The sequence below is a fragment of the Gymnoscopelus microlampas genome (genome assembly GCF_963454915.1).
Source record: "Gymnoscopelus microlampas genome assembly, chromosome: 1".
Lineage (NCBI taxonomy): Eukaryota > Metazoa > Chordata > Actinopteri > Myctophiformes > Myctophidae > Gymnoscopelus > Gymnoscopelus microlampas.
Genome location: NC_139962.1, coordinates 54,737,249 through 54,763,060, shown reverse-complemented (window position 1 = coordinate 54,763,060; position 25,812 = coordinate 54,737,249).

The window sequence follows — 25,812 nt, the reverse complement described above, 5'->3', positions numbered from 1 at the left end:
GACCCCCTGGTGGTCCGCGCCAAAGTCGTCGGATGAAAATCTCCAAACGGAAAAAAAAAAATAAATAAAAAATAAATAAAAAAATCATGCAGGTTCTTGCTTGTTTCTGGCGTGGCATCCCAACCTGGCATCCCAATGCCGGCGATGTGTACTTCCGGGTTGCATAATGATGACATCACTGTCGAATCCTTTGCTGTCATGAACCTAGCCTGGTGTGTTGACCAGTAATGATGACATCACTGGCTAATCCTTTGGTGTCATGAACCTAGCCTGGTGTGTGGAGCAGAGCAGAGCAACGTGCTCTTGTTGTTTTGGGGATTTTCAATGGCGGGCCGTCGTGTTGTGTTGGCCTCGGTGGTACGCACGGTAAGCGGTAGGAAGCTGCTTCCACTTCCGTTGTGTCCGACATTTGGTGAGTAGAATTAATTATGTTGCGAGGTGGGAACGGTGTAGTGAGGCATGCCAGGTGCCCTACGCGAAACGTAAATTCAGGCCGCCCGCCGTGGCGACAGTGTTGGCGACATGTGGTGTGACGGTGTTGTGTTTAGTCGATAACAGAGCTGTGGGGTGTGGACACCGAGGGCACGGAAGTTGCTCGCCATTTATATAGTTAGATATATATATATATATATATATATATATATATACATTTGTTTTGTTAGTTTTATCAAATTGACATGAAAACATGAATTAACCTAATTCACTAATTGATTTATTAGTCTGATTAACCACTCAAGCAATACTGTGTACTTCACAGCACAACGGTGTCAAACAGAAATACAGGAAATAGCTGATCTTGAAGCTCACAAAGCGTCACGTTGTGTTCTTGTATGTCTGCTACTTTCGATATTTTAGAAAATCTCGGAAATAGTTTGCTTATTTGTGAATGACACATATATAGATATAGATATAGATACTGTAGATATATAGATAGATATATAGATATATATAGATATATAGATTTTATATACTGTACATACAGTATATATTATTATTTTTTAAAATCACCTAATCGATAATTTTTATTCAAATAAAAAAAAAGAAAAATAAATCAGTTAAATTAATTAGTTCGAATGAACTGTTCCTCCCCTAATTTGGAGAATTTGGAGTGAGATTTGACCTAATGGTAGTCCGGTTATAAATAGAAGGAAGACAATGATGAGGTGAAGGAGAACAGACCGCGGTCACAGTCACAGGCTGACCGCAGGGCTTCTCTGTGAGAGCAGGTCATGTGAGGCTAGAGCTCACTGTGTTGTCCCACTGTGTGAAAAGATATACCGCACGACAGAGGCCAGAGCCACTGACCCGACGCTCACAGGGCGCTCCCCCAAACACCACGCACCGCTTGGCACAGCTTCCATATCATGCACCTGGATACAACCTCTAGAGCTCCCCACATCATCATCTGTACGCTGGTACCCACTGGTCAGGAAAGCAGAAATAGACCACTGACCTGACACACACACAAGGGCACATTGTTCATGTGCCCTGTGCGAGCAAACATGAAGAACAATATAACGAGGAATTCAGTTATAAAAGCTCTGGAGAAGTGGAACATGATGATAATAAAACCATTTTGATATCGTCTCGGTCGAGTGGAAACCTCATAGGCCTACTGTGTGTCCAAAACCAGTGAAGTACGCATGTGTTTTACCGAAGTAAATGTATCAATTCTGCAATCTAGAAATACTCTGTTACAAGTAAGATTCCAGTATTCAAAATGTACTTGAGTAAAAGTACAAAAGTATTCGCAACAAAATGTAGGCTACTTAAAGTACCAAAAGTAAAATTAGCCTACTCATTATGCAGAATGTCCCATTTCGCAAGTTTTTTTAATGTATGAAAATCCTTTGAAAATAGCAGATCTACAAGATCACAATGCGTTAAATAGGGCTGAAGTGGTTAGTGTATGTTTTGTACTAATAATTCAAATCTACAAAGTAACTAGTAACTAAAGTTTTCAAATAATTGTTGTGGAGTAAAAGTGCAATATTTGCCTCTGAGATGTAGTGGAGTAGAAGTAAAAGTATTGAAAATTGGAAGTACTCCAGTAAAGTCAAAATACTTGAAAATTGTATTTAAGTACAGTACTTGAGTACATGTAGCCTACATAGTTACTTTACACCACTGTCCAAAACCAACACTGTAACTTTCCAGGATTCAAATTCAAAAACGACAAAAGTACTGTATGAGCTCAAGCAGATCACTACTTTTGATGCTTGTGTTTGACACGGCTGTAGTATGATCAATTAATTTACGAAAAAACACAAAAAGAATAATGGAGACAGGAGGTTTTTGCCCGACAACAGTGATATAATATATACTGCACGTTCTACAACAGAGAGCCCCTAAGCCTGCAGTGTCTGTGCCAAGGTCTATCCGTTGGGGTACACAGGAATTGAGATGATCCCTACCTCTGGAAGTATCAGTGCTATGGTATTCCACTGAGCTACACAGGAGTCAACACGCTGTGAACTTGAGACTCTGCAATTTTTTGAAAATGCGACACGTTGTGAGCTTGTAGATCTGCTATTTTCAAATAGCCGAGGTATAAAATAGAGCTAAAGTGGTTAATGTATGTTTTATAATGTAATAATTTGCAAAGTAACTAGTCACTAAAGTTTGCAAATAACTGTAGTGGAGTAAAAGTACAATATTTGCTTATGAGATGTAGTAGAAGTAAAAGTATTGACAGTTGGAAAATACTCCAGTAAAGCAAAAGTACCTCAAAACTGTACTTAAGTGCAGCACTTGAGTGAATGTACTTAGTTACTTTACACCACTGATAACAGGGAATAGTTCCGCTATTATACCTCTGGCAGTGTCACTGCCACTCTGAGCACATCGAGTCACACGGGATATTATTTCATTTTAGGGAGAGGTGGGGGGGGGTGGGGGGGGGGCGGGGCAGTTTTTTTTATTATCCACTGGGATTTCATCTGTCAGGATTACTGAGCACTTGGTGATTTCATTAATGAGTTTTGTTGCAGTGAGTGATCACAGCCAGCGGGTCTCCACAGTCAACAATGGTGGAAATGTAATTACTCTGAAAGTAATTATTTATGTGAGCTATGTTTGAAGGATGAATCTGGTGCCTCACAGATGCCTCATATATAGCCCCCACGAGGAGCGTCCTTGTCTCCGGTTCGAGCTGACAACGGCATGTAAGCCGTAGAGCCACCCGCTGAAAGGCATTATACAGAGGTGGGTAATAAGAATAATATTTGCCCTGGTGGCTCAAGGCCCGTGGCCACATAATTCCATTATCCTGGGTTTGTCTCTTGGCATTATCCTCCGCCCTTGCGGCTGGGCAATATATCGGTATTATATCGATATATGACTCTAGAATGTCCTCTGGGATGTGGGATATTATCACAATATTGTGACGTGGCATAAGTGTCGTCTATTCCTGGTTTTTAACACTTAACCACTTAAACCCCAAAATCCATATTGTTGGGAAAGCTTTCGCTGAAAATAGCAGGTCGACAAGCTCACAATGCGACGCAAGGGAAAGCTTTCGCTGAAAATAGCAGGTCGACAAGCTCACAATGCGACACAAGGGAAAGCTTTCGCTGAGGTCGACAAGCTCACAATGCGACGCGTTGCGTCGCATTGTGAGCTTGTCGATCGGCTATTTTCAGCGCAAGCTTTCCCCACGATAACAGACAACAGGAAATACACTGGTATTGAGCCCTGAGGGACTCCGATTACCCATATGGGGTTAAGCTCTATTTTATACTTTAAAAAATGTTCACAAATAGCAAGAAATAGACAATCTACTAAGCTCGTATTGCAACACGAGTTGCGATACGTCATGAGCTGCGATTACTGGAGATCTGCTATTTTCACTATTTTCTGAAAGGTTGTGAAATGTCTTGAACTTTCATTTATTTATTTTACACATTTTGGGAAAGTTTTTCGTCTACAATGGCATGCCCAACTCAGAGCCGGCAGGTTGAAAGTGGTTAACCTATTCGATCTGGGGACACATCTGAGTCACTTTAGATTTCTTTGGTTATTCAAAAATAGCAGATATGCAAGCTCATAGTGCCGCGCTATGAGCTTGTAGATCTACTATATTTCAATATTTTTTTTTTTAAACGAACATTTGGAACTCAAATCTTTGCTTCTGGTGGGGGTCCCTGGTATAAAATGTTTTGAGATGGGGGTCTGCGGCCAAATATATGTCATTTTGGGGGTCCTTGACATGAACAAAGTTCAAAGAACCACTGATATTATAGCAACACAAGTGTTTTAAACTGTTAGGATTTAGAAGACATTTGTAGAATCCCCAGAAGCAAAGATTTGAGTTTAAATATTTTTCGAAAAGAAATAACAGATCTACAAGCTCGTAGCGTGGCCTCGAGCTTGTATATCTGCTATTTTTTGATATCCCAAAGTATAAAATAATGGTTATGGCAAAAGAAATCTAACATGACACAGCATGCGTTCCAGGATTGAATGGGCTAACCTGACCCCCTGAACCCCTTCAGGCCTGTATGGAGGTCTGCTCTCCCCTGCCTCATCTCCCATTCATGACTCGAGTGGATTTGATAGATTCAACCAGAGAAATCAATAAGGAATCATAGTTTTCACCTGGGTTCAAACCTGCTCAGCTTAGAGAGTATAAGTGGTCCTGATGTTTTTTGTACAATTTCTTAGAAAATAGTTTCTGTTATCGCCCTCGGCGTCTTACCCCCCAAAGAACCTGAATTGTATCGCCTTCCTTCTCGAAAAGGGCACTTAAAAAAAAAAACTTACTCTGGGATAGTTCACTGAGGCATTGATGTATCTTTCAGCAATACCCTGCATCATTCACACTGACTGACTGAGAATACTCATTCACAGTGTTGGCCACCGTGTAGCTCGAATGGAGCAATTAGGGGTTAACCACATGAACCCTAGCGTCTCTCCAGTCAACTAAAGTGTACATTTCAGTGGTAATGGGCATGTTGAAAGCAGTCACTGAAGAAGAGAATACTTCTAGGCCCCGTTTAGACTGCAGTCAAATCCAGTCAAATCCGATCTTTTGGCCTGACTGTTCACACTGCATTTGCAAGTGCCAGATCAGATCTGTCACAGATCTGTGTGTTCACACTGATTTAAACAATGTCAACCCAAAGCCGCCCTGCGTCGACATATCTCTGCTTTGGTTAACGTGGTAAGTGCTAGTTGATTACATTCAGGAAATGTGACATAACAGACAAGCGACAACAAGCAAATCAAATACAGTACATGCATGCATTCTCCGTCTGTCCACTGAATGCTGCTCGCCATTTCTTCTGAAAAACTTATGCTGCACTATTGTTTTGTTTTTACACCCCTTGCGCTCTCGTAAAACAATTCGTGCGCTCTGTGATGACGTCGGTGGCGCTCGGGTCGAGCTGCAAGTGACGTTTTGGACAGTTTGATATGAGACTTGGGTGTTTAGAGAAGGTTACTGCGTTCAGACTGAGACGCATCTTTAGAAATCAGATTTTAACTAGAAAAAGTGCTCCTCGGAGCACAGGTCTCTGCCAGGTCAGGTACGTTATTGTGACCTCCTGGTGGCACTATAATAGGCCAATGTGAAAAGGGTGCCATTTCTTCTTAGGCCTTTCACGGCAATCGGACACTGAATTGATGATTTTATTCCAAAAATGTGTTTTGCTAAATTAGACCTGCTGGTGGCACTATGACAGGCCAATGTGAAATGGGTGGTATTTCTTCCTCGGCCTAGTGGGAATGTGCGTGTGAAATTTCACGGAAATAGCAAGCTGCGTGATTTGAGGCATTTTGTTCAAAGCGACAATCCTGCAAACTTTGGAAGCCAACCTTAGCCAATCAGGATGGAATATGTGAAATCGGACAAATCCGGGTTGATCACATGACTATAGAGATACTGTGTACCAATTTGCATGACGTTTGGATAAAATCTGTAGGAGTAATGTAAAAAAAAAAGGGTTTTGCACAAATCGGCCTCCTGGTGGCGCTATAACAGGCCCATGTGAACAAATTGGGGCAGAGGTTCTGAATTGGCATCGAGGGAGTGTGTGTGCACAGTTTCGCAGCAAGCGGGCCAACGATGCCGGAAGTTAGCTGCTAACACACGGACAGGACGGACGGACGGACGGACGGACGGACAGGGGGTAAAACATACTCTCTCGCCATGCCTTTCGGCCTGGCAGAGACAATAAGATTTGAAACCACCTCTGAATGTGGCTCAAGTCGGATTTGTAAAAATCGGATCCCATGTGACCTGTCGCCGTTCATAAAACAAATCAGATTCCAATCTGGATATGGCATAGATCTGATTTAGGCTGGATTTGGCTGCCAGTCTAAACGGGGCCTAAGTGATGAAAATAATCTCTTTCAAGATATCTAATGCCACATCATGTCCACAAGTAGGCTACTGCATGTTATTTGGATAGTGCATTTAGATTGATGGTAGCTTTGACCTGGTATCCTAGTTACTTTGTAGAACTATTTAGCTTCACCATTTACCCTGTGGTTTGTTGACTATAGGTTCCATGCCATTTACTCTGATCTTGCACTTGTAAATCGCTCTGGATGAGAGCGTCTGCCAAATACCTAAATTGAAATTGTAGCCTTTTCCCCATCTCCTACCTTTTCCCACCCTACCATGCTGGGATTTATATTTAAAGGGATTGACGGCAAGATAAGATAAACAAACACCGCGCCTCCAGTAGTTCGTTTCCCCGACCACCAGGGGGTGACGCAGGAGGGACTTCCATAGCGTTAATGGGGACTTCTTAAGGGGCCATGCCGAAAATAGGTTGCTTTATTCGGATCCAATGCGTGTTACTGCCCGCCCCTGCTGGTTATCTGAATTTGTATTTTTAAATAGGCTCTTTCATGATAAATTGACCACATATATGAAGTTAAACAACTAAATTCTATCCAAACGCTATCTTAAAAGTAAATTCTGTGCCTCAAAAAAGTTTGAGAGCGTTTTATAACCGAAAGTAAAAAGTTCACACGGACGCGCACGGACGCGCACATGCGTGCGTTAATTTACGCCCCGGACAAACATAAACAGTAGGGAAAATACGGATTTCAGAAAGAGGTCTGTGTTTCAATGCAGGAAAACACCCCAGCATCATTATATAGTGGCTGATAGAGGGGGGGAAATGCAAAAATATATATATATATATTTGTTTTAAATTTAGGCTTAATGTTGCCTAGAATCCCTTTAAGTTGGTGTACTTTTGCATGGAATTGGGTTTGTGGGGAAGCCATTAGCCATCCAGTCAAAACAACATGGTCCCTAGGAGTGGCATTTACCGCAGATTCATTTGCAACACCTAATTTATTTTAATTAGAATTTCCTGCCATGGTGTAAGTGTTATTTCTAACTACTTTTACAGGTACAAAAAAATGCTAATGTGGCAACTTCTGGCAAGGTCCACAAATCTCTGCCAACAGCAGTACCAATTTGCACTTGCATTTAGTAGATGCACTTATCCAGAGCTACTGCCAGTTACTGTACTTCAAACCTGCACTTATAAGTACGTGGCATGAGCCCTAGTCAACAAACAAGAGGGTAAGTGGTCAAGTGTCAAGAAAACAATCAAGTGTTACAAGTACTAGGAGGAGCATATAGCATAACTAGCATCTATACAGAAATATCAAGAATCAAGTCTATTTGTCACTACTCATACAGGTACAAGCACACTTGCATTTCACACAACATCAGCACTAGAACGTTATGGCAAAAAGCAGAAGTATTTCTAGCAGGGATATTATTGGACCGATATTGGCTTTTTTGCCGATATCCAATTTTCCGATATTGGCCAATGTTCTAGCATTTATGCCCCATTTACATGTTTTATTCACATAGATCGGTTCTGCTGTGTCCAAGATTAGCTGCCCACAGACAAACTCAAAGACAAACAGACAGACTCACTCGAGCGGAAACATAATCCACGGCCTGGCGGAGAAAATAAAACTAAAGCTAGAGACAATAACTTAAGAAAAAGCCCCATGAGGAATTACTATATCAGCAATAGTGAGGTGGGGGGAGGGGGACGACTTAGTGTTAGTTGAGCAATCTGTACACTGCACAGGAACAGTTCAGAATGCCAATACACTTTTTTTTCGCATTGTCCATGTCTTTTTGTGTTTATGGATCTGACAGCCACCGGGAAGAAGCTCTTCTTGAGCCTTGAGCCCCGGGCTTTGAGATACCATTAAAACCTGAGGCCGATTCTAAAAATGTTTAACATAAAAAATATAAAAATATAAAAAATATAAAAAATATAAAAAATAAAAAATATATAAAAAATATCTCAAAATATGTTGTTCCAGAGATTCCCAGAAGCAAAGATTTGAGTTACAAATGTTTGCTTTAAAATATATATATTCAAAGATTTGCACAAATTTTCACGATTTTTCAAAAATAGCAGATCTACAAGCTCATGGCGCGGCACTCGGTGCCACGCTATGAGCTTGTAGATCTGCTATTTTTGAATAGCCAAAATAATTTTAATTGGATGCGGTCAGCTACTCGTTGTCAGCGAAGGGAATGCAGAAGGGGGAGACTTGAAAATGTATGGAGGTTGAAGACCAGGTGTGCCACAGCAGTGTGGTTCCGTTGTATAGGGGGTGTGAGAGAGGGGTGCAATACGTTAGTCCGACAGACCATTCCTCCGACGTTTACTATACTAACCCTATACCTAACCCGAACCCTAACCCTAACCGCACGCGGATGCCACGTAGTCGGAGAAATGGGATGTCGGACTTACGTATGCCTCCCTGAGAGAGCATATGCCAGCTGACCAGTACTATGAGTTTCAGTATAGCCAGGTCTGGAGATTATCAGGGCTTTGGTAAGGAGCTGGGCAGGCTCCTTGGTGAGGATTGATCCTCTGGATGTTGTAACCTGTGCAAACCTATGGGACAGCTGCCTGTCCAGGATCACTCGTTCTTGGCAGTTTGAGCCAGGAGTCACTAGGGAGGTGTCAAAAAATAAATAGATAGATCCTGCAAGGGTCAAGACTTTCCAGGGAAGAAGAGAAGCTCTGTTTTGTCTATGTGTTGAGCTTGAGGGAGCTTGTCGGGAAGACACCCACTGTAAGATGTCAGCCCAGGCATAGTCTCTTTGGTGTTATCCACTGTCTCAGTTTGAGCGAGGAATTGCAGAGACTGGAGGGAGGCATAGGCCTATAAACTGAAATAAATTTGGCTTTCTGGGCTGTTTCAAAGTGCTCCTTCCTCAAGGATTTGGTGACTGAGATGGATGAGATTAGAGGGATTTCTGTGATTAATTGAATGAATTAGTAACAAAACACATTGTTGCAAAAAAAAGAGATAGGCCTTCCTCACTTGTGCTTGTGCAGCGAGGCTGCTGCTCTGTATCTGCATGCCTCTCAAGAGAACTGCATGGGCAGAATAAATACACAGAGGTAACTGTTGAAATGTGTGCTCAATTGATCAATTGATGGTTTTAGTTTTTCTCCATTCTGGGGTAAGTGTAGACAGCCACGTGTCTCCTCCAATGCACATGGATTCACCAGCCGCTTCGTTTCCCCTGACAGTGAGGAGTTTCACTGGAGGAGGACAGTTTGTATGGAGGAAAACACTATGCTTCCCACTAGGTTGCTGTACCAGCCGTACTTACCTACCATAGGTGTACGTCGTCTGAAAATCTACTAAAATGAATGTTACACGATTAAGTTAGTTGTGGTTTATTGAAGCCTTTATTTGATAGCGATAGTGGAGACAGACAGGAAAAGCGAAGAGAGAGAGTCGGGGAATACAGCAAATGGTCCGACTAGTCCATGGAATTGAACCTGGCACTCGCTGCATGACCAGGGCATGTTTCACCCATGTGGTATGCGCTGCAGGTCGCCCCTGGAGTGTTAATTTAATCAGAGGACAAAATGGACCCGTGCGAGTCCAGGGTGTACAAATGGCCCTGTAAGGGTTTATTTGTACACTCTCTAAGTTCATTTAACACTCAGGTGTGTGCAGTGTACTTATGAGTTGTCTTATACTGTCTCGGTAGGCTCATTCAAGTTGTGAAAAAGTACACCCAGAGGATACTTGACAGTATCAGGCACCTACAGCGTTACTCGTTTAAATGTCCACACTGTTTCAGCTATCTAGGATATTCACCTGAAAGAGCAGATGCATAATATATTGTACAGGGTTGAATGGGAGGGCTAGGGGGGGGGGTGTGGAAGCTATAGAACACACTGGGTATGAGGTCCCTCGCATGCTTCTACTGCCTAGTTGTGCAAGTATTTGAATCAAGAGGGAGCACATTTTACCAACTGCAGCTCAATGTAGTTTAGCTAGACATCTGAGAAGGGAGTGGTTTGTAGGGCTGCAATTATATATTTATATATATATATATATATATATATATATATATATATATATATATATGTATATGTATATGTATATGTATATATGTATATATATATGTATGTATATATATATATATATATAATATATCTAAGACTCGACATCGTACACATAGATTTTAAGCCCTATTTTAAACTAGCCGATCTTACAAGCTCACACTGCCTTGTGTCGCGTAGATCAGCTTGTAGCTTGAAGCTTATAGATCAACTTAGATCAGCTATTTTCACTCATTTTGAAAATGTTAGATTTTTTTCTTTTTTTCATTTCCCTCAAAATATATTATTGTATTAAAATTGATATTTTTTTGAACTAAATGTGTCCAGTAAAATCATGGCTTAAAAAGACAAGGACAGTCAATCATTCAACGACATGTTTCAGAGCTAACCACTTGAACCCCAGCTTTGCGTCCATATTCTGGGGGGAACATTAGCCTCTAATAGCTGATCTACAAGCTCGCAATGGGAATTAACACTGATATTGCTGTGTGAGTACTAAAGCCTGCTCAGTACATGTTCTCATGGCATTCCCCCATCTACCCTGTGTCTCTCCGCTGTCCAATAAAGCAGAAATAATGTATAAACAAACCTAGGAACGCCAATGACTGTTCTCAGAGGAAGGAAACTAACAACGCTTGTGTTGACTTCCACTATACAGCATCAGTGTTGGATTGATTTTCCGTAATGCTTACAGTGAGCGATGCTGTTTTCCACTACCCCCCTGTGCTCACTGGTTCACATTAGCTGGTTCAGTCAGAAAAGTTAAAATAAATGGGAAATAATGAATGAAGCAGCTCTTTAATTGGCTTCCCACTGAAATTACTCCATCTTAATCTTTTAAAAATGTAAAGTTGAGGGAGCATGAGTTGAGGAGTTCATCACCATTGCTCATCCCCAGCCCAGCTACCGCTATTGAATTAAACATAAGGGCCTATAGGTTCCACGCCGAGGGGATAGTTACTGTAAAACTGTACTGTATCTGTGAAATTGTGTAATAAGCTTTGAAAGGCCATGAAGAATAAGGACCAGACGAACAGTTCATTTGCAAGAAATGATATATACCGTATCCATTTCGGCCGCAAAAATACGTTTGACCTTAAACATTGAAAAGGAATGAGGATTCAGTCGGTCTAGTATAATTTGTTTAAGCCGTGAACTTACAAGTTCCCTACGAATCATGGAAAAGCACCAGAGCGGAAAAGATGTCTCACTCACCTGGGGGGTGTTAGCTGTTTGAACGGTGGGCTGTCGACTAAAATCATGACAAAAAATTACCGTCGACTACCTTTTTTCACTGACAAAAACGAAATAAAAACTAAGCTATGATGACTAAAACTATGACTAAATATATTGACAATTTCGTCAACAAAAACACTAGTCGAAAATGTTATGGATGAAGAGGGACTAGCCTACTGGAGAAGAGATCCTGCAGAAATAATAATGTCATTTTAGCAAAAACATTGCCGATCTGCAAGCTCACAACAACGTGATGTCGGCTTTTTTCGCATAAATCAGTCATTACGACACCATTGCGTGTTTTAGTCGACTAAATCAGTGGTTCTCAACCTGGAGGTTGCGACCCCCCAAGGGGTCGCCAAATAATTTGGAGCGGTCACCAGATGCATTTCTGAATGTGCTCAAAGAAATAGAAAGAATAAAGTTCTGTTTTCTTAGTGAATATTTCATTAAAAGCACAGTCAAGAATATTTAATTAGTAGGTAAGAAATTTCGGAGGAAGAGAGAGAGAGATCGCTTTGGTTTACGAGGCTACTGCACTCCCTGCAGCACAGGGGGGATTTACTCCTCCCTTTGCCACATAAACGTAATTTGCTACGGGAAAGTTTCAGAAACTTTCATAAGACAACAGCAAACAGTTAATACATGTATGTTGCAAATGTAGCATATGCTTGGTAAAGACCTCTCTCTTTAGATCCTTTTATACCACTGTATACTGCCCACCTTTGGTGTCGCTACAGACAAGGCAGCATCAGACGACTCACGACGCTTATCGTGACTGCATGAGGCTGCTGCTGAGAGCTCCAAGAAGCTCCAGTGCAAGCCAGATGTTTGTTAGTGTCGGGGGCCGGGGCACCCACCTGCTCTGTTGTGCTACGTAACCTTATGTACAGGTTTATGTGCAGGGCATCTGAGTCAGTAAATGACATCATCGCTGTCATAACGGACGCTACATTCTGTCAGGTTCTCCTCTGGACTGTGGAACCATTGGCGCACATGTTTGTGTGTCAGAAACTGAACAATGTGGGCTATTTGCATTACATCTTTTATTTTTATTTCTGTTATTTTATTGTGTTGTGTTGTATAATGGTAATATGGGTCTGAAATAAAGATTGAATTGAATTGAAAATGTAAGGAAACTGTCGCAATACATGAAACGGTGTCTCTCAACAGGACGGTGGATGGAACACGTGATCGATGCATCTTGCTGTTAGTAAGATAGATCCATAAAATGTGCTGTCGAACACATTTTATGTGTTCGGGGGGGGGGGGGTGTGGGGGTGTGGCGTTGTCCTCTCGCTGTCCTCCCTCCCGCCCACTGTTGTTACGGCTTGTTTAGGCGCCGGAATGTGACTCGTCGTGTCGACGTAATCTTTTAACCCATTAAGACCGGGAACGTGTCTGTGCCATTTTAAGATTTATCAATACTGCAGTATTGATACTTTTACTTCAGTAAAACAATTGGAGAACTTTTTCCACCACTGCATCCAAATCACATGGATAAATCAGTGGAGATCTTCAACATAGGCCTATACTGCAGGGCCAACGTTGGTGACCAGTGCCATACCATGGTTACTGGAGCTGTGTGAAGAGGTGCATATATTTTCCTCTTGGATGCACGCTTCGACTCGATTGTAACATTACTCCTCTTATCAAACCCCCATTTTAGAAAATGTACCTATAATTAAAGCTATAAAGATTAACTAATATATAGCTATTTTATTTAGTAGTATTTATTTACTTGGCAGTCTAGTCGGTATCTGTGCACGCACGTGTCTGTTCAGTGTGTGTATGAATTGTTCATGTAACTACAACAACCAACGATCAAATATTCTAAACTTTCCGCAAGTCTGCCAATAATCATATTCTTCGAGACACATCCAAGTTTTTGCCAGGTCAAACAAAGGGAATCACGTGATGTTGATCCCTTCCCTATTCGCTCATTCTAGGTGTGTACAGTACAGTATGTGTAGCCAGAAGAATTGTAGATTTAGTTGACTAAAATCTTATGATATTCAGTCAACTAAAACTAAGACTAAAACCTTCCAAATTACTAAAATGTGACAAAAACTACATTGAATTTTATTCAAAAGACTACAACTAAAATTAAAATTAGCTGTCCAAATTAATGGCTAATTTGCCATGTTATTCAAATACTAGCCAACAGGTGGATGTTCTAGGCTAGGCTACAAAGCAAAGCGTTTAACCTAGATGGATTAAAATGTTATACGTGGTTTTAAGCCGAGCAATAAGTTTAGTGAAGGATGTTTTCCAGCTGTGCTGTTACAGTAAATCCAGCCAGCTTGATGGTGTTTTAATAGTTACGTTGCCAACAGTCAGTGAGTCTTGTCCTTCCAAAAACACTGTGAAGGAACTCATTTAGTATGCAAGGCTGCCGTACGGTACCGTTTGTCCCTGCATTCCTGATGTGACACTAGGGTTCAGAATCAGTTATTCACTGTGCCAACCTTGGAGCGCCATTGAAAGGGATTGCAAAGTTATTTGGGGGGGGGGGGGGGGGGGGGCGTTGTCCTCTCGCTGTCCTCCCGCCTGCCCACCATTGTAACTGTTTGTTTAAGCACCGGAATGTGACTTGTATGTCGACGTAATCTTTTAAGAAGTTTTAAATTACATTACAAATTAGGTCAGGGGCCAATTCGTACAGTAAATAATAACATAAGCGATAAGCATTGTTAATCCCTTCGCCATTAGCAGAGCAAGGCAAACCCAGCTGTTTGTTTAGATCCATCCTAATGGTTGGTCAGACAAATAGTTCCTGTTTTCCCGGGAGGGGGATTACCCACTTAACCCATTAAAACCGGGAAAGCATCTGTGTAACCACTTTAACCATTATGTTATACTATTAAACAAGAATACATTATTAGCAGCTGCATTGTGTGTGTGTGTGTGTGTGTGTGTGTGTGTGTGTGTGTGTGTGTGTGTGTGTGTGTGTGTGTGTGTGTGTGATTGTTATCATAGACCTGCTTGTTTCTCGCCAAACCACAGGTCTTCCTAACAATAGCAAAGATTAAAGTAACGGTGAACATGGCCAAATAATAACTTAATAGGCCAACTAGGTCTAGGAAGCACGCTAGCATTTAGGCTAACTCTATAGCCTGACTTCTCGCCAAACCTGGCAACATTGAATGTGCGCCGCTAAACGCTAATTATGTTTTTTATATAAGTGTTGGCAACCTTCTTAGACAACACACGGGTCTTCCCAACAATAGCGAAGATTAAAGTCAGGGTGAACATGGCCAAATAATAACTTAATAGTCCAACTAGGTCTGAGGAAGCACGCTAGCATTTGAGCTAACTCTGTAGTCCGCACCGTCTGAAGCTACATTGCACTTGCAGAATACTGTTGTTGAAGAAACTAAGGAGCCTTGATTAAGATTTCCTCAGGGAGGGGAGGGGAGGGGTGGTACTAAGGAGGACGGGCCGTCTCCCCATTGGCTTAAACGGGGAAGTGTCCCCATTGGCTTAAAGTAGTGAAGGACAGCCAGGACAGCCAATGACAAATAGGTGTCAAATAGGTGTCGCAAATGACGATGTCTCTGCCTCTTTGTAGAGCAGCTTTGCAGCTGCTAAAAATAGCAGATATTCAAGCTCATAGCGTGTCACTTCGTGACGCGCTGCAAGCTTGTACATCTGACATTTTTGACATATTATTATCTTCTCTTCTGGGGGTCCCTGGCACAAAACCTTTTCAGATGGGGGTCTGTGGCCAAAACATATCAATTTGGGGGCGTTCTCTCCTTCGCGTCATCAGTGCCCGTACCCTGGGTGGGGTTGGCGAAAGGGCCTTTCTGTGTGGAGTTTGCATGTTCTCCCCGTGTCTCCTAGGGTAGGTACCCCCACCAAAAACATGCAGTAATCCTGGTCTCCATACTGCCTCCCCCTGGTCAGCCGGGGCGCCTGATGGAGGGGAAAGGAACAGGTTGGAATAACGTGTTCCTTCCACTCGCGACGTCCTACCGGGGAAACTCCCCCCTGTCAGGTGATAAGAAGCGGCCACTCCTCATGCATTGTAGGAAGCATGAGCTCAGTTCGGGGCTCTCCCCAGGATGGCAGAGGGAGAGTAGCGTCCCCAGGATTACAAGCTTATAGGCATTGGCGCTGGGTGAAAATGGGTTACAAAATCATGGCATCAAAATTTTGAAAATTTTGAAACATTTAGGGGTCCTTGACAAGAAAAAGTTTGAGAACCACTGGGCTAATAGGAGATAGTGTGATGGCTGAGTGACTGGACAGTAGGGAAGTGAAAGCTGCAGGATCAGACCCCCTCACCCCCCTCAATGCAGCCGGGTTGAGGGTTCACGAAGGTGTGAACAAGGGATTGGTCCCTCTGGGAGCAATTAGTCCTCGATAAAGGATATAGGATGGTTGGGAGCAACAGGATGTCAAACCCAGTCTGAGCCCTTCCTCTAGCTAAACGGCTGCTATACGCCAGCCTGCATGCCGCATGGCGCCTGGCCGTGTTGTGGGTTGGTTCCACGTGACTGCTCCCAGACTGTGCAGGGATGGATGGAGGGATTTGTTTCTAAAAAAAAAATAAAAAAAAAATACCTGTTTCTGTGTCTGCATGTCAGGCGTGTGTGTTTGTGTGCTGGTGGTGTAAAGTACATATACTCAAGTAATGTACTATGACGTATTTTTACGTCACTGGAGAGTTTCCAATTTTCAATACTTTTACTTGTACTCCACTACATCTCAGAATCAACTATTGTAGCTACTTTTACTCCGCTACAATTATTTGAGAACTTTAGTTCCTAGTTACTTTGCAGATATCAATTATCATATTATAAAACATACTTTAACCACATTTTATTATTATATTTTCAAACATTTTAGTACTATTGGTTCTTTAAGTATATTTTGATGCCAATACTTTTGTACTTTTACTCAAGTAACATTTTGAACACAGGCCTTTACTTGTAACAGAGTCATTTTATTTTGTGGTATTGCTACTTTCACTTAAGTAAAATATCTGAGAACTTTTTCCACCACGTACGTGTGTGTGTGTGTGTGTGTGTGTGTGTGTGTGTGTGTGTGTGTGTGTGTGTGTGTGTGTGTGTGTGTGTGTGTGTGCGTGTGCGTGTGCGTGTGCGTGCGCGGGCGGGCGGGCGGGCGCGTCTCTGTGTGTCTTTTTGTGTCTGACTGTTAACGTGTTTGTATTCACACTTTCTCCTTGTTTATGTCAGTCTTAAAACCGTGTGTGTGTGCGTGCGTGATGACCAACACAAACCAAACCAGCCATCCGACTGGACAGGGAAAAAACTGTCCCTCCCCTTGCTCGCATTGCATCAGCATCTCAGAAGTGTTTCAGGACTTGTTTTCCCTTAAACTTCGCATCAAAACCCTTGACTAAACAAGGCACAGCAGATGTGAGCCCCCCGAAAAACTATCTGCCAACTCTTCTTGGCCTTAGTAAAATGATGCAAAGCGCTTGAAACTTTCCACAAGACGAAGAAGATGCCTCGCTCTGCTCTCCTCTCCAACCTCAAAGTCTCATTCATCTCTGCCAGCCACCCTTCAGCACAGACGGTTCATTCATCACGCGAGAACAAAGTGTTCCAGATTTGTCTCCAGCATTGGAAGGAAGTGTCATATTTAGGAATGTTTTGTCTGAAAGATAATAATACAGATCCTTGCCAATAGCTCTGGTTGCATCCGTTATAAACTTTCGGTGGTGGAAGTATCGCCTTTTTACTGACAGCGCCTGATGAAAGTTTGGCATGCAGATATCATGTCATGCTTGTTGTACTCTCAGGCAACGGAGAAGACACCTAGTGACATCCATTCTCTTAGATTTGTGTGAGGAAGAAACGGAGCGGTTGTTATGGTTACAAGTTATAAATAGATTGGCTGGGAGCGCAGGTGACAAGGGAACTGAGACTTTCAGGATGAAAGAGTCTCGTTGAAATACAACCCACATTCCCCCGCGCTGCGGCTCAGTTAACTTGCGGGGAAACATTTCACTTCTGGCAGGCGCTCTGAAACATCAGCCAGCAAAGTGTCAATTAAAGTGACGGCGCCCTCCGCTAGCTGTTCAGAATAAGAAATAATAAAATAAAAAAACGCCCCGGATCGTGTAGTTTCGACACGTTATGTTTACCAACGCTGTTTTAGCCAATGCAAACTTTGAAACGTCCTTGGCAAGAACTCCTTTAAATGAGTGTCATGACATTGAGTCTTGCGGAGTGCTCTGTAAAGGTGATAGTAAACTTGTGTTATGAGCAGTCAGTTAAAAATGCAGACACTTTCTACTGTGTCATATTATGGGGGCCTGTCTGCGTCCCCAGTGTCCCCCAAGCCCTGTTTGGCATTAGTGTCACATGCACATTGTTTCTCTGCCCCAGTGCCCAGCGCTGAGGGGCTCCTCTCCTGATACCGCCTGTAATTAGAAGCAGCTTGAGGATTTAATGAAGAGGCGCTTGGTCGATGGCAGCAGCAATGCTCGAGACATCGCCAGTGGCTCCGACTTCAAAGCCAAAGATATGGCTCCTCTTCTCCGCTGAGACGCGGGGAAAAGCTGCAAGAAGATAACACAAGTCATGGCTTATTTCTTTTGATTTGTAGCAATGCCAGGGCATTTACAATATGATACTGTACTTTCACGGCCCAGAGAGGCGCATGCAAACTGATTGATCAGCGTGGCGTTTCGCTTTGCCCGGGCACCGGGGCACTGTCATCGTGCGAAAGGTGCCTGGTAATGATGAGCGTGTGTGTGTGTGTGTGTGTGTGTGTGTGTGTGTGTGTGTGTGTGTGCGTGTGCGTGTGTGTGCGTGCGCGTGCGTGCGTGTGTGTGTGTGTGTGAGGGGGGGGGGGGGGGGGCAAGATAAGATAAGGCTTCCTACCTCTGCCTATAAGAGCAATTTGCCTTCAAGTTGTGATGGAGCTGAACTCCAAAAGGCTCAAAGGAAGACTGGAGTGTTTCAAAGTCATATTAAAATCAGCTTGGTCACAGAATCACTTGCGTACCTCAAGGGGAAAGTTAAATGACATTTTGCAGTGTATCTTCATTAATGGTAATGACTGAGAGTTGTCCGGCTATATACCCCGCTGCTGTTTACACACAATTGTAAGTTGGATAAGTATATTGGTTAAGTGCTGTGCTAATGTGTTCACTGGCACACTGTTTGAGGATTAATGAAATAGATGAATGTTTTAACCCATTGAATCCGGGAACGCATGTCTGTCATTTTAGATTTCTTTGACTATTCAAAAATAGCAGATATACTGTACAAGCTCATAGCGCAGCAACGAGTGCCGCGCTATGAGCTTGTAGATCTGCTATTTTTGAAAAATCGTGAACATTTGTGCGAATCTTATAATCTACGTCTTATAATCTATAATCTTTGAATATACGTTTTTTTTAAAGCGAACATTTGTAAAATATTTTTTTTCCAGGGACGCCCCAGAAGTAGCCGTAGATTACGACTCTCGTAGATGTATTTTTTATCGATTCTGACATTTTCAATCTGAGGTCATAATCGATAAAATACATCGACGAGTATCTACGTAATCTACGGGTACCCCAGAAGCAAAGATTAGAATCACAAATTTGAGTACATAAAAAACATCTGTCCTCAACTTTTCACGATAAAAAAAAATAGCAGATGTACAAGCTCATAGCGCGGCACTCTATGAGCTTGTAGATCTGCTATGTTTTTAATAGCCAAAGTAATCTAAAAATTACACACAGATGCGTTCCCGGTCTTAATGGGTTAATGCCTGGGCTGTGTCGCGGTAGGGTTTCCACCCCCGCACTCATTTCACATTAACTGTGGTACAGTATATATGTATTCCTTCCAACTTTTACCCTTTACAGATAAGAGACTCTTGTTAACTATATGGAATGCCTTCAACTTGCATTGGGCTGTACGTTCCGTAATTAGATTTATTCGACTCTTGTATAATGTTTTCCCGTGGGGTGTAGGCGTTTCTTCTCATTTCTTTATTTAACTCTGCATGAATGCTGTACAGTTGGTGAGCTCATCAAAAGCTTTTTTTTTTTTTTTTTTACAAGATCAAGCTTTTCTGGCTGTTTATGGATCTTGGGGGCTGATTTCAAGTTGTGTTTCATAATCTGTGTTAAGTGAAGAGATATGACAGATGGTTCTTCCTTTGTGTTGTGTTGTATTGTCTCATGTTCGCTTGATGTCAGAGCGGTTATCTTTTCCAATGAACTCTTGGACTGTGTTAAGCCCAGACTAGAGCCACCATTGTGTGTGTGTTGGGTTTTGACAAACTTTTGAAGTTTAAGTGAAATAAGATATAGCATCTTCAAACACCTTATCGTGGCAGCTATATCCCAGAGGATTATGTGGGGGGGGGGGGGGGGGGGGGAGCTGAGAGTCAGGATCTGCCCTCTTATCCTTTTATTTCTATCAGCTCAAAGCAGATATTATTGGGAAGGATTGGCCCTTATGAGAGTTGCAATGTGCATTTTTCTTTTTTAATATATCTCTGCTGTCCAGCAGAAACCAGCTCCAAAATGTTCATTTTGTCAGGAAATGACAAAAACAAAAAGTGGAGTTAGGAGGTTTTGTTCATCATTGATAAGAACAGCTGAATGGACCTCCAAGCTCACAATGAGGTTGGAGGTCAAAAGGGGGTGGAGCCTGGAGTCAGCAAAACCAGCTAACTCCGGTGGAGTTAGCTGGTTTAGCAGAAGGTTTGAGGATCCAATGGAGTTAGCTGGTTTTGTAATACTTTTTAATACTTTTCATTGGTTCAATATTTTTCTAATCAACACACAGACGTAAAGGGTGTTCAATAGCACTGATTTATGGGGAAAAATGCAAAAGCGGGAAAATGGAGTTAGCTGGTTTCTGCCGGACAGCAACGTAATATGCTCTTTATGCATGCATGCAGTTTCATTTAGGAATAATCAATGAATTAATTGATTGATGAATTAATGAATGGTTAAGGCCCAGCAATGTTACAACAGTGCTTCCTTGTGTTACAGTATAGAATGTGTTTCTTCTTCTCTTAGTTGGTTGCTAACAGTCTTGGTAATTTGGGATTTAAGTGTTCATATCGTTATGAGTCAATACGCGACCGAGTTTCAAACACGACAAATGCTTCAAATGTAATGCCCCGTAATGTAATATAAAAAGATATCTCATAGGTGTGAGGTACAAAATTATGGATAGCGAAAACTAAAGGCTTGTAAATATTGAGTATAATTGGTTGAATACTTATACAGTATGACTCAGTATGACTGAGGCTATAGCCAATGTAACGTCAGGCACACAGAGCACAGTTTCCAAACTGTGCTCTGTGTGGACACAGGAGGAGCAGAGAGAGAGACTATTGACCAGGGGATTGGATAGTTCTCTGCTGGTAAGTGATAATGATGCCCTGAGGTGAAAATATTGGCACAGAAAAAAATGGGGAAAAAAGAAAAAAAAGAAAAGAAAACTAGCATACATCGCAAAACAAAGTTTCAGATTTCATTGGCTCTGGGATAATATCCCCATTACACACAATAATGTTTCCTCAATAATTTTATATAGCTGTGGCACCCAGAGTTAATTGGTTTTGCCTCAGAAACCATCCCATATTTGTTTGTAGTTTTTCAACCACATGAATCCTACTGTTCCATATCATGGGTATTTCATAGTAGGTCTGCAAGCTTATAGCTCACATTTCATAATAGGTGTACAAGCTCATCACGTTGTGATCTTCTAATCTAGATTGTGGCAAAGAGATATTTTTGTAGAGGAGACTAGGGATGTGCCGATATATCGTCCCACAATATATCGCGATACGTTTTCGTGACGATATTTGTTGTTGTGGCGTTTTTTTTTTACAATAATAATAATGCAAAAACAGAAGTATTTGTTTGCATTTCCTCCCCCCCCCCCCGCCCCCATTTATTTTCATAATAAAAAAGTACCATATATCGTATCGATATCGTGGGATTTGATCCCTGACCAACTTTAAGATACAGTATGTGTTTGTTGGGGTATGTACTTGTAAATATACGTAATATAACAGTATTATGGAGAGTATTTTATTTAGACGGATGACGGACTTGATGTCACAAAGGCTACGTGTTTACCTAGAATTCTGTCATTCCTGGACCACCTATGTTGGTCGATAGAGCTCATGGCTCTTACTCCGACCTTGCATTTTGTAAGTTGCTCTGGATAAAAGCTTCTGCTAATTGTGTGGATGGGTGCAGAGGTCAAGATCTTAACCATGCACTTCACCATCAGCGTGCACATGTTTTTAGCAGTTCTGGAATGCACACAGTATGGATACTTTACCATGATAAGAGCGTTGACACTTCTCAGTGTTACAGAGGAAAAGCTTGCTAAATTGGTATTTCACATTGTCTCTAGTGGTGGTGGTGGTTTTCTTGCAGTGATGAAGCACCACTGCTGTATGAATACCCAGTAGTGATGATAACACGGCCTTGTGCTGAGGAACCACAAGGCACACGTTTGTTATGGGTCAATAGACCCACAACAAACTTCTCTCCATCACCGTCCATCCACAAAGGATTTGCTTTCCACATGTTTCTATCAGTGCAGCAGTGCCCCTCTTATTATCAACTTCCAGCGGCTAACAGGCCGACTCATGTATTCTCTGTGATCTGTCATGTCTCTCCTCTCGCTTTCTGGATACCATCTGGATACCATGATTTTCAACAGTATCCCCCTCTAGCCTATATATATATATTTGTTGCAGCGCTATTGTTTCATTTGGAGCCATGAAACTGAGCAGTCTTCTCTGTACTGTGTGAAATGCCACTGAAGTTGTGTTGAAAGGTTTCTCCCAGTGACGTCGCTGCGGTAAATCCAGTGAATATGAAACATGACCAACCCTTACATCCAAGTTTTTAATAATAATAATAATAAACTTTATTTGCATAGCGCCTTTCATGACATGAAATGCAGCTCAAAGTGCTTTACAGAGCAAAAATACGATTACAATTACAACTAGAAAATGTGCTCCTCGAAGCACAGGTCTCCACCAGTACTGTTCCTGATTAATCCTGTCTTACCTCACTTCAAAAGATATAGATGATCTTTTGAAGTGACACACCTATTTATAGGGCTCTATTTCATCATGCGTCTCGCTAGCCAATCAAAGCACACCCTTTCAACATATTGTCACGTGTCACGTGAAGTTTGACCAATGTTAGCTTGGTGGACACACGGAAGGACGAGAACGAAAACATAGTCTCCTGGCGGAGACAATAATTTAGCAATAAAGCAACTGTTTGTTTTAGACACTACCATCAGTGGCTGATAGGCCACCCACTGTCTTTTATTCAACACGTTGAGTTGATGGTAAAATAGCGATCATATAATATAACTGGAAAGGTGTGCTCATATTGTATCACTCACCGCCAGAGTATCTTGTCTTAAGACAAAGTCAAAATGACATCATAGTTCCACATGAATATTTGGTCAAGACTTATCACTGAGAAGGTGTTCTCTCCTCCGTATCATCAGTGCCCATACCCTAGGTGGGGTTGGCAAAGGGGCCTTTCTGTGTGGAGGAGTTTGTATGTTGTCCCCGTGTCCCTAGGGTAGTACCCTCACAGGTAATCCTGAATGGTCTCTATACTGCCTCACCCTGGTCAGCCGGGCCCGGGGAGCCTGATGGAGGGGAAAGGAACTGGTTGGAATAACGTGTTCCTTCCACGCGCTATGTCCTACCAGGGAAACTCCCCCCCTGTCAGGTGATAAGAAGCGGCCTGCTCACTCCTCATGCGTTGAAAGAAACATGAGCTCAGTTCGGGGCTCTCCCCAGGCTGGCAGAGTGAGAGTAGCGCCCAGGATTACAGATTAGATAATTGGCACTGGGTGAAAAAATGGGTTACAAAAATTGTAACCCTTGAATGAGTTGTTTCCAACCAACTTTCTCTACATCTCTCACAGAATAACCTCTTGCACTTGGAACCCAACCAGTCTGGATTCAAGCCAGCCCAACTGCCTCTGACACAGCATTTCTCAGTCACAATAACACTTCACGCTGCCCTTGGCTGGCTATCTGCCGTGTTTGACACAGCTCCTCCACCCTTTCATGACCTGCATGTCCATCACTGGGACAGCACTTAAGTGGCTCTCCTCCTACCTGACTGGTTGGACCCCAATAGGTTTCTTGGACAAGAATGCTTTCATCCCCCCGTACGCTCTTGACCAGGGTCCCCCAGGGGTCTGTACTTGTCCCTCTTCTTTTTTCAGTCTACGCACAATCTCATGGCTCTGTCATCTCTGCTCACAAGCTCTCCCAGCACTGTTATGCTGATGACACTGAACTGTTTTTCTCTGTCCTTCCCTCTGCCACACCAGTTGAAGAATACATTGCTGCATGCCTGGCTGACATCTCACAGTGGATGTCTTCGCACTTCGCACAAAATCCATTTCCACAAAAACCTACTTGCCAAATCAGCTATTTAAATAGCAATGTGCCATGGTAGTGGCGCCAGCACTCTGCTTGGTCCAATTCATGTTATTCCCAAAACACACCCATGACTAATTCAGAGATTGAATAGAAGCCCTTTGCACACGCCGCTTAACTAACAAAATTGGAGCTGGACACACCTCCAACGCAATTGTGTCCTGCGCGCTGCACCATAGTTCGTCTAGGGCCCAGTATCTGTCCTTGTGTACTGCACGAACGCACACGAATGTATGTCTGTGTGTGTGTGTGTGTGTGTGTGTGTGTGTGTGTGTGTGTGTGTGTGTGTGTGTGTGTGTGTGTGTGTGTGTGTGTGTGTGTGTGTGTGTGTGTGTGTGTGTGTGTGTGTCTCCTACCGAAGACATTAGCATCTTTCCCCCGGTCATCAAATTATTGGCTTAGGAATGCGACAAAAACAAAAAAATATCCATTCATTCAAGCCTTCATGGGATGTGTAATTAATAGAAAATAAGTATTTTTTGGGGTGAACTATCCCTTTAAATGATCTTCTCCTGTCACTATCGTGCACATGCAAGGAGGACTCACGTAAGCACAAGTACTTTTGTTAGCCATATCAAGCAGTATACGATAGAAGACAGGCCCGTATACATGCAAGTTCAGTAACGTCATATCTGACTTCCTACCCATGCAGACTTCAATATATTGGCAAAACTACAAGACAAGTTAAGACAAGGACCATTGATGAACACAGAAGCGCAATCAGGAGATGGAAGGTCCTCCATTGCCCATAGAACTTCAAAAATGCCTTCCTCTGTAATCCAGCAGAATGAGCAGATCAAAACACCACACAGGGGATGATAATAGAACGTCGGTTACAACCCCCTGTCCCTATAAATAGGACTCAGGTGTGTGCCTTGTCCTCTTTATGGCAGACGGAAGAAGATTCTTACAACAACAACAAAACAGTGTGTGGGCATATTTCTATATCTCATCTCTCAGGCCCAGTAAATTGTTTTTTCGTTTTCTTTTCATCGCCCTCGCAAGTTACAACTGAGCTCATAGCAAGAGCGTGCAATTATATGATGTATCAGCCTGTCATCATTAGAATTTTAAGCACATCCGATCAGCTCACTATTTTCCAGCTTCTTAGGCTACAAATGAGATATTTCCCCTGGTACGAAGAAGCACCAAGGACAGCTTTCTCTTTGATTTTCTAACACACCCTTTTGAACCAGATATGGCATCGTTTTTTTTTGCGTCAATCCCCCTCCTCCCCGATGTCTTGATGAGCTAAAAGTCTCGTAAATTACCTACATCAACCGTCTTCTTCAGAACATGAAAATAATCTATTAAAATCCTTCCAGAGTAATAATTCCATTTTCCCCAGTGGATGAAGAACTAAAATCTCATCTCATCGCCTCTATCTGTGGTTGAACTCCTCATCCCTTCCAGCTCATTAGCCTAACAAGCATTCCCTTTGTTTTTGACTTAGTTTAATTGTGGCGTGTTTGAACATGAAGACGTTTGGAGAAAAAAAAAAGTGGCCTTCAGAGTACATATTTGAGTGTAATTAGAGTCTGTGGAAAAAGTCTGTGAAATGCAGATTAAAAAGTGCTGGATGGCCTTCCATTCACTAATTAGAAAGTTCCACAGGCAGCGACGCATTTGTTTTGCCCGTTTTCTCCACAAAAACATAACGAGAGAGAGAGAGAGAGGGAGAGGGAGAGGGAGAGAGAGATGAGGCACCCTCATAAGTGACAGTTTATGGGATTTTGTTTAATAAATATTGTGTGTGTGTGTGTGTGTGTGTGTGTGTGTGTGTGTG